This window comes from Rhinolophus sinicus, chromosome 1, assembly GCF_057876585.1.
Source record: "Rhinolophus sinicus isolate RSI-liver-muscle chromosome 1, RSI-T2T, whole genome shotgun sequence".
Taxonomy (NCBI): Eukaryota; Metazoa; Chordata; class Mammalia; order Chiroptera; family Rhinolophidae; genus Rhinolophus; species Rhinolophus sinicus.
This window is the reverse complement of record NC_142501.1, coordinates 185,509,003-185,524,986: the sequence shown is the minus strand read 5'-3', so window position 1 is coordinate 185,524,986 and position 15,984 is coordinate 185,509,003. Positions and strand designations below refer to the sequence as shown.

Below are 15,984 nucleotides of genomic sequence, written 5' to 3'. Positions count from 1 at the left end.
GCTTCTCCCTCCTCCCCAATTCTTGGCCACCACCTTAAACTGCCTGTCAAACCAAGTGAAAACAGTTGAACAGGGACCGAGAGATATAACTTCAGTTAACATTTCTTCTTTCAACCAAACATATTTGGACATAACTGACGTCTGAAGGACTTTGAGTATGTGTTTGTTGAATGAATGAATACGTGAAAGAATTAATTAAATGAAAAATAGCCTGGAATCATTGTAAACAATGTTACATAGCAAGGAAAAAGTCAAATGCTTGGCACTGACTCAGAAATTCTATAGTAGTTGCTCAATAAATGAATGTTAAATGACAGGGAATAAAGTACTCTTTGAGACACTGACCCAGGTAAAAAGTATATTTATTCAAAATCCCAGGGCCATGTTTCAAAAATTCGCCCACTACTAAAAAGCATCTGGCGTTTTTATTAAAAATAAAAATTCCCCAGTCTCCTGCCATGTAGATTCTGTTTCTGCAGATCTACTGCAAGGTCTGGAAATCTGTATTTACAAAATTCCTAAATACTCTAGGGTGAAAGTATTAAGGCAGTTTGCCATTTTTCTTCAGTGTAGTGGAGTTTGATGTTTTCCTTCATTCAGCTAACATTTATTAAGTTTCTACTGTATACCAGGCACAGGGTTAGGTGCTGGGCATCCAGTATGACAAGCAAGACCACGTCCTTGTCCTTAAGGGGTTACTTTGAGGGAGATTTACAACTCATTAGATGGAGTGAGATAACAATTCAAGAGCATCTGAGACCAACACAAACAAAAACCACTTTATCAAGTTCCTGGTCAGTGGATGAGAAAGGGAAGAGAGTAAACAGAAAGAAACTTCTCTACAAAGGATTAAAATTCAAAGTTCAGGACGATGCAGAATGTGTTGAATGGCTATTTTCTTATCATCACCACACCCAAGGTGGTAGGTATGGCCTGAGAAGGGATGCATTCCAGTGGTTTGCTCAGGTCACCTCAGTGACAAGAAGTTACAATGGGGCCAAGGCGAACGCTCTTGCCTGACCTCCAGAACAGGAATGTGTGTCTCCCTGGGGCCTGTGCGACTTGACTTACAAGAGTTTCCAGAAAATAAATGTGGTAATTACTGAAACAGATGAGTGAAGCTTTCATGGCTTTCTGAAGAACATTTGCTGTGAAGGTTTCCTCAGGGAGGTGCTGGAGAGCCTGGGACCGTGCGCGTTTCCATCTTTTTCACAAGTAGAAAGCACTTGGGTTACAGAGCTGAAGTACAAAAAAGCACCAGTTTTGGAGTTAGAGAGCATGAACTGAAATTCTGGTTTCTCTACTTATTCGTTGTGTTAGTTGACATAGTGCTTGAGCCTATTATCTCGTCTCTTGGGGTCTTTGGAGCATATGTGACAGAATACATAGGAGGTGCTTAGTAGAATTCCTGGGCCATAGTAGACAATCAACAAATCATGGCTATTATTATTTTCATAGACATGCAAAAAAGGATGCAAAGATCTGTGTGTCTATGGATGTCAGTTGTTGTGGCTGACATTTTTGCAAGTTCCCTACCTATGGAAGCGTAGTTGCTACACTTGTCTGCCAGGTTTTCCATATACAGAATTAAGCTTTGCTTCCTCAAAGGACGTAAGCATGATGACCTAGTGGGGTTAACACCACCAAAGGACGATCCCCAGGAATGACCTAGCTGAAGACATGTTTCCAAGGCCTCCGCTTTTGTCTCTGATTCCTAACAATTGAGAATAGTTTCTGGTGGCCAAATTTGGACTGCAGATGTTAATGACTGAATTATTAACAATATTCACTTTTAGCTCAGGAGAGAATATGAAGAAGGATGAGTGTTGGTAGATCATAGAACTTAAACTTGGAGAAAAAGTTGGTTTCAGTGAGTGAATGAAACACCAGAGGCGCTGGGGATAGGATGAAAGCAGTGGGGACTTGGGGTAAGGAGAATCCTAAAGGAAGACAGGGAGGAAAAGATGGTCAAAGAGAGGGCAGACTACCTCACTTAGGATCTTGGGTACTTTGAGTATCGCCTGGGTCTCTCCCTAACATTGAATAGGGTGCCAGGTCACGTGTTCAGTGGTTCATTCATTCAGTCAACAGGTATTTATTATGGACCTAACATGTAGCTGCTCATCCTAGCAGATCCGTAATAAATTCTTGAATTAGATCATCAGACCACTCCATGCAAGGACCGACTTTGGGCAGATTACTTTACTTTCATGCCTTCATACAGTAAAATAAGTATAATAGTAGTACTTACCTCATAGATATGTGATAAGGATTAAATTAATACATGTAAAGTGCTAAGAAGGGTGCCTTGAAAATGGTAAATTCTCAATAAATGTTAGCTGCTGCTTATTATTAACAGAAGGCCATTTGGGTGTCAAATTAGCAATTCTATTTTTAGGAGATTATCAAATCTTTCCTTCACCTCAACCCCCAAAATACACACTCCAGTTCAAGACCATATGATTTACAGTCAGCTCATTTCTCTCAGATTTCAAAATTTCAGAGCTTTTTCCTTTCCTTCCGTTTTATACTTAATATGGTGATTCTTCTGTTTCACTTCATTCTCATTCCTTTCTCTCATTTTAGCAGCTTTGGAATTCCTATTTTGTTCAGAGTATTCATTTTATTCATATACTTCTTGCTCTCTCTAATGAGTCCTTGCTTCTCTAACACCTATAACTGGAGACAGTTTAAAAGACCCAAATAGAAAGTGCTCAATAAATTTTCTCTTTTTTCCCCTTTGCTCTCATCATTTCTTCTAGGATGACTTTCTATTCTTGAGATCTGTAATACAAGTTTAAAATGACTGGTTCATCTTAAGTTGATTAATAGACTTTAATTCATTCTTATGCCCCTAAACTGAGGACTCTCACAGGACTCAACACAAGATTTACTTATATTTGAGCTATGTCTACAATTTTTTTTTTCAAATCTCCCTGTCTCCATTTGTCCACCATAGAGAATGGAAATCTCATCAAATTGCTGCTGACCCCACAAGGGTATTATAAAGGTTAATGAGGCAATTTCCCAGCAGTTCTTTGAGTGCTGAGAATGTACAAATGTTATTATTGCAAGATTATTGAGGACTTTCAGTGCTTATAAAATAGCAGACATTCTCCTCAGGTTATTATATAAGAATTCTTAATTTTAAATTTTCAGATTTTAGTGAATTTGATTGCTTTCATCTTTGAGTTTATTAAGTATTTTATTGATATTTGATGAGATGGAATTCTGAAAGTCTTATGTAAATTAGAATGTATATGCATACATACAAATACATGTATTTATATATGGGTGTGTGTAAATGCTTATATCTTTATACAACATCTGCGATTTTACATATAATACTAGAAAATCCTTCCAGACTTAAGTTTCTGAAAGAAAATATTAAAGACTTGAGAAAGGAATATTTAACCATCACTACATCCTCAATTTGGTACTTGAATCCTCCCTAAGTCATTAGTGACAAATGTTATCCTACCTATGCTTACATGTCTCCATTCACAACTAGTTCCATCTAGTATCAACTTCCTAATATGTAGAGAATTCCTCCTTTTGCCAGAAAACGGCTATTTCATGTTGTCATTTCTCCCTGAAATCTCCAGCTCCTGATTTGCTGAAGAAATTGAAGCAATCAGAAAAGAACATCCACAATCTCCAGCACCATACCTTCTCTCTACTTTCTATGGATGGATCAACTGTCTGTGCTCCCAGCTAAGGCCATCCTCTGTCACCTACTTTAGGACATTGCACCACCATTCTCCTCTCTGTCCTTTGCATTATCCATTTGTCTCTCTCTACTGAATTATTCCCTTCAGTTTACAAGTATATTGCTAATTTGCCTAGCTTAAAATAAGATTTTAAGCCCTACTTGTCCCTTTGACCAATACTCATTTCTCTTTCCATTCCTTTTTGGCAAAAATCCTTGAAAGTATTTCATGTACCCACTGGTCCAATGTCTCTTCTCCCATTCTAATACCAATGCCCTCACCACACCTCTGAAACTGCTCTTCTCAAGACCCACGGTGACCTCCACATTGCTAAACCTACTGATTATTTCTCAGTCCTCATCTCACTTGACCTAGCAGGGACATTTGATCCAGTGGATCACTCTGTCCTCCATGAAATACGTTCTGCACTTGGTTTCCAGGACATCCCCCTTGCCTGCTTTTCCTCCCCCTTTTCTACTTAGTCTCCCCTGTTGGTTCTGCCTTTGATATGCATCACCGCTAGCCCTACCCTCACTATCCCAAGCCTTGTCCAAGCTACTATCATCTCTCACCTATATTACTGTAACTCTCCTCATAACTAGTCTCCCTGCAACTGCTCTTGAGATATTCTCACCACAGCAACCAAACTGATCCTGTTAAAATATGTCAAGTTGAGTCATTCTTCCACTCAAAGCACTCCAATGACATCCCATCCCATTTGAATTAAAAGCAAAGTCCTTATTATGTCCTACCAAGCCCAGCATGATAGGATCCTGTGTTATCTTCTGACATTTTCTCTTCTACTGCTCTGCCCTTCGCTCACGCACCTCCAGATACATGGCCTCCTTATGGAGCCCTTGAACTCACTAGGCCCACTTGACCTTACGACCTTTATACTTGCTCTTCCTACTCTTCCCTAAATTGCCTCACAGCTCTCTCCCTCACGTCCTCCCTTTCCTTACTCAAGAGTTACCTTCTCAGTGAGGCCTTCATTGACCTATCAACAATTGCAAGCACCCTCCCCCAAATTCATATCCACCTTTTCTGGGGTTTTTCTCTTCTTTAGCATTTCTCATATCTAACCATATTTCACTCACTTATTTATCATCTGTCTTCCACACTAACATGTAAGCTCTCCATTGCCTAGAACAATGTCTAGAAAATAATAAGCATTCAATACAAATATTTACTGAATAGATGATGAATGAAACAGGCAGATCAGTTTGCTGTGATTGGTAAATTGTTAGGAAAATAAAATTCAAACACTGGCACCAAAGCACCTCTTTGCTGTGGACTAGGCCATCCATGGGCTCTGTTGGTTTCTCGTGTTGATGAGGTACTGGCTGGGTGACCTTCACCTCAACCCCTCAGTAGCATGGGCTGCCAACAATCTCCCTGCAGGAACTTGTGCGTGTTCAGGGAAGACAGGCTCTCCACCAGAAGGAGTTTGCCAAGTTTATTGTTGTTAACTAATCAACAGAGGCCAATAGGATTTTGTCGTTTTTCAATATTTTACTAGGTTATCAGGTCTCAATCTTCTTGGCTTTTGCCTCTTAGTTTTGTTCCAAATCCAATTGGTAAAGATTTCTATTCAGATTTAATTAAACTCATAAGGAACTGGCTGTATTATGATTTTCTGCTCCTAGAGTTTGTCTCTCAGTGTCAGCAGAACATAAACATTTAAGTAAGATATCATTCAGCATTCAGCAACATTTATAGAGCTACAAGATTCCAAGTACAATAATGGATGCAACAATAAATAAGACCCAGTCCTTGCCTTTGAAGAGATCAAAGGCTAGAGGGGGAAAGAGACTTATAGACTGATTCAACACACTGTTATAAGCCCAGTAATGGTCAAAGGGTTATGGGAACACGAAGTAGAAAGCAACAAAGTCTGCAGGGAGAACTGAGCTTGAAGAAAGAGAAGGAACTTGCTGCGAAGGGAAACTACAGGAGATTCTCCCACCCACAATGATCCCTGCTCTATCCAATCTGACACAAAACAACTGTCACCTTCTGCTCATCTTGAGGCTGAACAGTGACCCAATTAAAAATAACTTGATTCTTTACAAAATTTTGTATGTTTTATATTCATGTCATTTGATCCATCCCTAGGTTCCCATCATTGGCAATCATCAGACTAAATAAAATACCACAGGATAAAGTAACCCAGAGTACCTGCTTGATAGGTTTTCCACCTTAGACTCACAGACTATTAGAGCTGGAACTTTAGAGACTAGTTTTGCCCAAACTTGATGCTCTCCACCGCTGAGGAAGCCAAGGCCCTAGGAGGGTGACTGCCCTCCCCCAGTGAGCACAGTGAGTTAGGTCACTCCGTCTCTCAACAGGATCTAATTTGAACACATATTAAGTGAATGAATCAGTATCTGCAACATATTTTCTGCGTTTTCCAAGCCAGTCTTACTGTTCTCCAAGCCCAAAACAGGCATCGTTGCTCTGACCCATGCTCCCTGTCCACTCATCATTTTGGTTGCAAAGGGCCTATGTATCCAGGAGAGACAGTGCCAGGAGGCCTGACCTGACCACTCTCCCACATCTAAAGAAGTCCATGAGTCACCCCAAGTTTAGCCTTTAAAAAGGCCCCAGCGTGGCTTTTAAGGGTTGCAACTCAAACTCCAAACCTACATCTTTGTTGGGGTGTTAAAACCTATCACATCTTAGAGTTGCAGTGTTTTTCAGATTCCCCAGTGTATTCGTCATTGAACCACATTCCTCAGGGTTTGTCCTGATCAGGAACAACAAAGGGGATGGAAAGAATGATGTCCCCTGCTCAGCACTTTGTTTTCCCTTCCTGGTCATAGCTCCATGGAGCAAAAGTTCACAGCCATATGTAACCAGCATCATCTAGTGGACATTTGGCTCTTTCAGCTTCAGTTAATAGGGAGGTATTTTAAAGTACCAAAGGGAAATGAAGACAGAAAGCCTTGTAGCAGTCAAGGCCACTCAGGGTACCATGGTAGACTGGCCGTCCAACAGTTCCAAGTCTGGGTCACCTAGTCATCTTGACTCTGTTACTCTATTCCCTTCCCCTCTTCCTGCTCCTGTGGCTTTTATTAAGACTCTAGTGCCTCTCCTGCTTTGCCAACTACCATTAAAAAAATATCCAATTACATCATTTTCCAAGTACAGAGTCACAATTTGACATGAATGATCGATCATTCTTTTCCTCTGAAGTGTACACTCATGCATGTAGAGTCTTTAAATAATCTTGGTTACTCCTCAGCTAAGCCATGGGTCTGGTTGCTCCTTAGACCTAGATTAGAGAAGTAATAATAACATCAAGTGTTTGTGTAGCGCTTTGCCTCCAGTAACTTCATACCCTTATGCTTATTCATTTTGCTTTATAACATTCGTCTACCTGACATTATATACTTGTTTGGTTGGCTATATCGCCCCCTTTAGAATATAATCTCCACGAGGACAAGCTCTTTCTGTTGTTTACATTATATTACACATATATTATGTTATGTTGTTTATGTTGTATCACCAGCATCTGAAAGAATAACTTGACAATCAGTAGCGTTCTTTAAATATTTGTTGAACAAGTAAATTTAATCTCCTAACAACCTATAGGTGCTATGATAACCTCTTGTTTCAGGTAATAAAACTGAGGTACTGAGGGGTCAAGTACATTGCCCAAGGTCACACAGTGAGGTGGTGGAGGCAGATTCAAACCCGACTCACCCCAGAGCTCTGCCACTGTGCCCCACTGCCTCCTGGCTTGCTGCCTGGGTGCTCTGGGAAGAAAGCCTTCCTTTCAGGCCCTGCCTATTTGAATCAGACTCAGACTGGGTTTACAAGTAAATGAAAGAATTGTTCCCTCTGGAACTGTGCTGCTATCAGCAGCAGCACAACTCTTATCCCCATTAGAAGGAGGAATAGCATGGCAACCACTGCATCCAAAATGGCCAGGGGCCATTGTCAGACCCAGAGAACCAAACTGCCAGGGCAGCCCTGGTAGCTCCGCTGAACGGTGAAATAGCAGCATCTCAGAAAGTTAAGGAAGATGATTTTGTACAGGGATTGCTCAGTGGGGCTGTAATCTAAACTACTGTACGTAAAGGGCCTTTGGGACAGACGTTTCATGTTTTTCCAAAAGATGACCCATCAGGTCTTCGTAAGCAATAAGGGAAAACATGCCCCACGTTGACGTCCTGAAGGAGGAATGTCAGGTTTACTCCGCTGGCAGCCTCCTGGAACTGTCATGCCAAGATTGTCTCAGAGGACAAACCTTCGGGTCTGTCTCGGTTAAGAACACAAGTGGCTGGAGGCAAAAGTATTACAGTTGGGCAGGAATACTTTCGTCACAGGTGAACATGTCAAGAGAAGAATAGTGATAGAATTTAAATAGGAGCAGAATCATAGTATTTGAGCTGGACTTATATAATACGACTTCCCTTTCAGAACAATTTGTGAAATGTGACGGATATGTATGGAATCTCAAATGAATACGGTAGTTCCGGCCTAATAGCTATACCCTAATACACTTAAATATTCAAAAATATTTGTTTCTAGATAAATATTAGCTGGGATTCACTTCAAATTAACCTGGGATGGGAGTGAGGCCATGGCAGTGGGCATTGATGAAACAAGATTGGCCGTGAGTTCATAATGGGTGAAGCTGAACAGCGGGTAAGCTAAACTATTCACTCTTCTTTTGCCTGTGTTCAAAATTTCCATAATAAAAGTGAACAGATAAGCAAATCATAAAAGTAACCTTAAAAAAAAAAAAAAGTAACCTTTACCTGAGATTTACTGAGCCCCTCCCATGAGCACAGCTCTAAGCCACGTACAGCAGAGTGGGTACCACGGGTGCCTCCTCAAAGAGCTTAGAGCGCTAGCAGGGGAAAGGAAGCACGCAACAATGAACCAAAATCCCAAATCCGCAGTGGGCCTTAGTACTTTAAGAGAGATAAAAAGGAAACCCAAGGGGGCTCAAGTCCCAGTTGCCTGGTGAGTACTGTGCTAAGGGAACCGTCCTGTTATTAAGGTGTGAAATACGATTCCAACCTAACTTACAGTGCCCATGACACTAGTTGCATAGACTAAGCATTTGTGATCTTCCGTGGCATGGGATACGGAGGGAAAGTAGAGAAACTAATTTTCTCCCTGGAAGGACATGGCTGTGCTCACGCATGCTGTTTTAAACGAAGTGCAAAGATTTAGCTAGGAAAGAAGCTGGGAGTCGTAATGAGGGACATACTAGGTGCAGTCAGGGTACTGTCAGATGGAGGTTTTCAGTGGTTAGGTGATCCTAAAAATGTCTCTCCAATAAGAGTTGGAAGCACTTTTTTTCCTTTACTGCAATCATCCTGCCAAACAGTTCAGTATTCAAGTCTACTGGCCAAAGGGCCCCTCTGTCCGGGATGGACAGGAGAAACCTTGCCAAATGGTTTGGGGGTGTTCCTTTTCCTGGGCCAATCCAATCCTCCCCCACTTTTATCCCTGACCCACCTGCAGACCAGCCACAGCACAAGTGGGCAAGTCTCCAGACTGCGCCTAGACCACCTGGATTGGAGTTGTTGTCCCCAAACTTTCAGTGTTACGTTTACAGTTTCTTGATTTATAATTCAAGATGTCTAATTACCTCAATTATGGGAATCTTCCGCTAGTTTAATCAGTGCTCTCATTTGCATTTTTCTTAGTTCAGCTCATTGCTGAAGCCATGAACAACCTATGTGAGCAAATTCCTTGACTTACTCTGTTCTCATGCCTGAGTTTAGTTAAATGACATGCAAAAAGCTGCATTATGAAAAGGAAGTAAGCCACTTACATGTAACCTGGTACACAGAATTTGTATAGGATTAAACTAACATGCTTTCAAAGAAACCGTGTATAAAAACATTCCAAATTCCAGCAAATTAAAGGCTGTGTTAAATATCTGTAATTAGTAATAAGTCGAGCAATGTATTTCATAAACTTTAAAGCATTCCCCCAATGTTATTTCTACTTAAGTCCCCAAACATAAATCAAGCTCCTATTATATGCGAAGTTCTATGCCTACTTCTCAGATGCAAACGAGTGAGACTACACAGGTAAAATGTAGTAAGTGCTACAACAGGTGAATATGAATATAAACTAGAGCTATGGTGCAGAAAATCTCGTACAGAAGTAAATAAGAAACAGAATCAGACCCTGAACTCAAGCAATTTCCAATCTAGTTGATTCTTCTGTATAAAAAATAAAAGGTTCCTATTCCTGTGAGGTCAAATAAGGACATGTACCTGGAACACTCCATCGTGTTAAGAGCAGCGACTCTGGATCCAGACTGTAGGTCCATCACCTCGTATCTGTGCAACTTTTGCCAAGTGACGTGAGCTCTCTGAGCCTCAGGTTCCTCATGTACAAAATGGGACTAACAGCACTACCTCACAGCAGTGTGAGGGTGCGTGAGGGGACACAGGAGTGCTGGGAACAATGCCCGGCGCACAGTATGCCATCAGTAAACATTAGCTATGTTTAATACCTAACAAAGCTTTCCACACTCAAAGAAAATTCTCTGGAGGACAAGAATCAGGGGTTTAAAAGGTTAAAAGTCCTAGAGAACGGAATGCTGTGCTAAGGCTGGTGCATCAGCACTTTTCCTTATTTATTCCCTGTCTGTTCAGAAATACTGATTAACAGGCTCAGAGGAAGAGCTCCAAGGTGAATTTGAATGACAAGGAAAACAACAGACCTTCTTGATGTAAAAGCAATTTCCTCATTAAAGTTTGACTTTAGTAACAACCAGGGTATGTGACATTTGAGGGGTTCGGGGGACGGGAAAGAAAGAAAAAGCAAATCCTCACGTTAGACCAAAAAGACCCAGAGACAGAGTCACTCTTCAGCTTTTTTGGGTACATCTGTCTGCTCTTCTCAAAGTGCTGACCAGGCACGGCCCGGGGCAGAGGACACCCAACCACGTGGTCCAGGCATGTGATGAGCTTGTTGTGAAGCTCTGCACAGGTGACTCAACCTCCCATACCTCCTAGAAGAGGCTTACGCCAAGGGGGATGTGACCTTTCGTGAGGACACATTCCAAGCTGAGAAAATGGAAGAGCTAGTCGTTTGTCCTGGTCTACCTTCAGGAAGTGACTGAAAGATCTGGCAGACCTATGATTTGATTGTTGAACAGGGAGAAGTGGTATCACCAGCTGAAGTGCATTTCTATCTCGAGACAGCTCTTACTCAGAAATGTGCAAGTACAATATAACCACCACCCTGCAATGAACAAGGCTGTTTATGAAATAAAAATACTTGATTTTGATATTGAAAAGCCCTAAGAGAGCTTTGAGAGAAACAAAGAGAAAACAAAGTTTCAGAAACATCTGGATTTTTCTTTTTCCTGTTTTGAAGCATCATTAGTTGGTACCTCGGGGGGGGGGGGGGAAAAGATGGCATTAGTATTAGTATGTATTTACTGATAAAAGATACTAAGTATCAAAAATGTATGCATAAATTGAAAATATTCTTGAACTCTCTGCATGGCTTCACTCCTATATATGATCACTATAGCCTTAAAAAGATGCATTTCCCAGCTTCTGAGTTCCTGGGAGGTATTTGAAGGCCACAGAGGATCAGATGTATCAGCTCCTGTTTTAACAGGACAGTCGGGGATTTAACTCTGGGCCTCAAATCATGGCATTTAAACATTGGGAGATGTCTCAGTAATCACTGAATCCGGTTTTCCACATGAAGAAATTTCTTCTTCTTTTTTTTACTTTTATTTATTTAAGTGTGTTTTTCCAGGACCCATCAGCTCTAAGTCAAGTAGTTGTCTCAATCTAGTTGTGGAGGGCGCAGCTCACAGTGGCTCATGTGGGGATCAAATCGGCAACCTTGTTAAGAGCACCGCGCTGTAACCAACTGAGCTAACCGGCAGCCCCAAGAAATTTCTTCTTGGTAAATAGTAAGTGTTCCCTGGAAATCTTTACCACATGTAAAAACAATAATTTGAGATAGGCCTAAGAACATAATTATATAAATCTGAAGCAGCGGCAACAGGACTGTGCCTAGGCCTGGTGCCTGGGAGGCTCTCAATAAACGCTTCTGCCTATTCAATGATCAAGGGCCCCATCTGCTGGTCAAGTGGAATTCATTCGTAGCCCTACAGACAATGATTAGAAAAACCACGTGTCAAAAAATTTAAAGAGAAAAGGAATATCAAAGGGGAAAGAAGTGTTACAGATCATCTGATCCATTTACTTCACAAATGAAGAAGCTTATTATAATATTGTATATTGCTAACTAGAAGAAATGGAGAAAGTACGACAAGTTGTCAAAATTATAATTCACATATAGTAAGTCTGAAAAAACTTGACTGTGAACAGACAAGTATGAAATTTTATAAGCTAAAAATACTGCACATATTGAAGACGCTTTCTGGTTTAAAATTGCTACTTGCTCTTCTCAGGGAAAATGGTAAACTGGGAGTTTGGATTTGAAGTCAAACTAATGTTCGAATTGAAGTTCCACCCCTGCTAGCTGTTTCTTGGTTAAGTTACCTCTCTGGTTTAATATCCTTCATCCTTAAATTGTGAATCATAATACTCTGCTATAAGGATGAGCGATCACCTATCTAAAGCATAACAGGGTGCTTCCGGTAGGACCCCCAAAATCGGAGGAAAAGGTGGAAGGATGACTGTGGTTGTTGCCATTATTTACACTATGGACTAATCATAGCTTTCCTACATGCCTAACAGCAGGATTGTCGGAATTGAGGTAATGTACAGGAAAGGTCTTTGTCAATTGAAAAGGTGCAATGCAACTAAAAGTGAGAATTATGAGTTAGACACAGAGAGATGGTATACTAAAGATTAAACTTTTAATCACCAATTTAACAACAAAATCTTTTAAGAAGAATACATGAGAGACATTTCTTGGATAAACTATGTTTTAAATACACCAGCTTTCATTTGCTACCTGGAAAGACTGTTCTGGGTTCTCTGTTTCTCTAAACCCAGCTCAAAAACTGAGCAATTCCTTTTTTGGTACATCTCTGTCTTCTCACATTTCAGTATATGCAGCTAGAAGAAGGTAGTTCACACTTTCTGCCTGGAAATCTCCCAGTGGGATCCATGAGTTCTCAGTGCCCTTTCTACTGTCCACGTTACTGTAGGCAGCAGTGTTGGCAAACTTGCTGCCTTTACGTCACAAGGGTCCCTTTTCTTCAGCCTCCAAGGTCATTTTCCTCGCTGTCTTCAAGCTCTCATCAACACTTCTCTGAGGGCCTGTTGACTGTTACCTGTGGTCTTCTCGAAACCCCTCTAGCTTGCATTCTCCATCTCAAGACCCTGTCAGTTTCCATTCATCACTCAGTCCCAAAGCCAATGCCACATTTCCATCACAGTTATTTATTGCTGCATAATAAGCCACCCCAAACTTAGCACCTAAAAGCAAGTTTATTAACATTTCTGAAGCCTTTCAAGGCCAACTGGGCTCAGTGGGCAGTTCTCCTTTGGGGTATCTCATGCGGGTATAATCAGATGGCAGCTGGGACTGGATGTGCACAAGGCCTCACTCACAGGACTGGCCATTGATGGTGGCGGCCAGCTCAGAGCTCAGCTGGTATTGACAGGAGCAGCCAGACGTGGCTTTTCTATGAGGCTTGGGCTTCTCGTGTTCTTGCAGCTGGGTTCCAAGAGCCAACACAAGAGGAAACAGACAAAAGCTGCCAGGCCAGTGAAAAACTGTGCTCAGCACTGGCACAGGGTCACTTCTGCCATCTTCTGTCGAACAAAAATGCTGCAAGGGTTAGAGAAATCTAGGGTTTCCAGTAGGGCATTCCCACCAATTCTCAGGAATTTTTTTCCGCTTTCCCATTCCCGAATCCCGAGATATAAACTGTTTTCCGTTCTCCATGATGAATCATTTCCACAAAGTGACGGCCAACACTACCAACCACCTGGCTTCAAGGAGCCGATTTTCCCAATTTCCTGACAAATTTTTCTCAGGATTCGGGAACGAGAAAGCGAAAGAAATTCCTGAGAACGGGTGGGACTTCCCGCCTGGCAACCCTAGAGATCCTTTCCACTTTTAGATGGGGAGTGTGGCAAAGTCGCTCTATATAAAATAAGTAGGACAAGAGCTATTCTTGCAACCATCTTTGGAAAATGCTATCTGCCATTTAAGGATTAAAAAATAAATAAAAAATAAAAAAATAATAGATTGTTGGGATGCACCAATACCTAAAATAAAAAAATGTGTTGACTATTAGATCTTTCATAATAGCAGCTCTATCTTGTAGTTCCTTCCCACAGATCTAACACATAGATCTGCGAGTAAAGGAAACCACATCTTGACTCTATGAGGCATTTCCAACGATGTAAGTCTACAGAAAAAGCCCCATCAGGACAGACCTCAACTGAAAATAGTTTTTTTAAATTATGATCATAGTGAAATATTCCGTACATAATTTTAATTATCAATGTGTTAAACAGTAACTCAAAAACAAGCAGGACTAAATTATATATTATTTAAATAGTCATACAAATGTGGTAAAACTATTATTTAAAAAGCAAAGAAATGTTCAACACAAAATTCAGAGCAGTGGCTACCTCTAGAGGGAAGGCAAGGGAATGGATAAAATAAAACACAAAGATATGCTCAGTGGCACTGGTAACATTTTAATTCTTATGTTGGATTACTGGTTCACAAGATTTAATTCATTTTATTATGCTTCCCAATTTACATGTCTCTTTCATATATCCTTTTGACTGTATTACATATTATATAATAAAGTGTTAATATGAAAAATGACATGTATCAAGTTTTACAGGGGAAACAAAGGAATGTAAGATATCAAAGCTACAATTTCATTAAACTAATGATCTGAGTGTTTTTCCATAGTCCAGTCCTTTCTGAAAAAATTTCCTGTCATTTTTTCAACCTGAAAGTGTTCTTAAAAAGTGCCTATGGATGATGTGCTTCAGGAGGTTCATGCATTCCTTGAAATAACAGGAACGTGTGTGTGTGTATGTGTGTGTGTGTGTGTGTGTGTGTGTGTGTGTTGTGTATTGGAGGCCATGAGGAAGAGGGAAGAGTCCATTCTCTTGGCAAGAGTGTCTAGATAAGCAGTGCCCAGGAGATAAGGGGATGGGTTTGGGCGCCAGAAAAACGTGGGTTTGAGTCTTGGATTGAACATTCCGGAGTGTGTGATCTTAGTCAAGTTGCTTATCTCTCTGAGATTTGGTTCCCACATCCATGAAATAAGAATCATAATGTCCACCTCAGAGTGTTATGGCACAGATGAAATGAGATAGATAGATAGATAGATAGATAGATAGATAGATAGATAGACAGACAGACAGACAGACAGACAGACAGACAGACAGACAGAAGATAGATAAATAGGTAGTTTGGCACATTTTTGATATAGAAAGTACACGTTTTGATGATTATTCTTTTTATCATAATTGAATCAAATCCTCAGTTGGTCCATGACCCAAAAAATTAAGCAACACTCTTAGAAGAAGCAACACTTGCCGATTCTGTGAATTTGGCTCTCCTTTCTCCATCGTAAATGAGCAAAATGCAAATGAGCTCATTTTGTCTATTGCCGCGAACAGGCACACGGTTAGATTCTGGGGATAAGTAAAGAGCTCACACTTTGAAAAGAAAAACTGGCTTACAAAAATTTTGTATTGAAATACAAGATTCATAAAAGTGAACACGTCATAAATGCACAGCTCAATGCACTTCCTCTCAGTGCACACACCCATCTACGTAGTGCCCAGATCAGGAAACACTACCAGCAACCCAATCAGCTCTCCTCATGTCCCCTTCTGGTCACTACCCTGCCTTTCAAAGTATCCACCCACTCTCTAACTACGGAAGAGACTGGCTTTTAGACCATAAATTAGGATATAGGACAAAAAGCATATGATGTCCTTGCAGAAAGCTGAAGGGATTGTGAGCCAGGCACACTTTAGTTCAATCCCAGCCGATCCCTGTGAAATGGAGACCATGCTATCTACTAGAATGAATCGTTGTGAGGATTGGAAGTAATATGGACCAAGTACCCAGCACAGCACCTTCCGTTGTGGACTAAGCCCGCCACTTCCTCTTATGACAGTAAGAGACCTGGAAGATGGTTGGCATTGTTGTTAAGATTAAATAACAGATGTAAAGGCACTTTTCAAAGTTGAAATATGTTATATAAAGTGTCATGTTTTGCAAAGATACGGCACATTTGCTATGTGGGCTTAAAATTGTTAGATAATTTCCTGTCGTATCAAAGTAGGACGGCAGTTTGGGGACTCTGAATTACAGCTGT

At 40.8% G+C, this 15,984-nt stretch overlaps 1 long non-coding RNA gene and 1 other non-coding gene across 2 annotated transcripts; both read right to left on the bottom strand.

Annotated features, from left to right (window-relative positions):
• Nucleotides 1-345: 345 nt before the first annotated feature.
• On the bottom strand, nt 346-10,403 carry LOC141569439 (uncharacterized). Its single transcript, XR_012493055.2, has 2 exons — nt 9,956-10,403; nt 346-1,239 (listed from the first exon to the last, which is right to left on the bottom strand). It is a non-coding gene; the product is annotated as an uncharacterized LOC141569439 (long non-coding RNA).
• A 3,540-nt stretch (nt 10,404-13,943) lies between these two features.
• LOC141570282 (small nucleolar RNA SNORA18) lies at nt 13,944-14,074 on the bottom strand. The gene has a single exon (XR_012494287.1). It is a non-coding gene; the product is annotated as a small nucleolar RNA SNORA18 (small nucleolar RNA).
• Between the last annotated feature and the right edge of the window lie 1,910 nt (nt 14,075-15,984).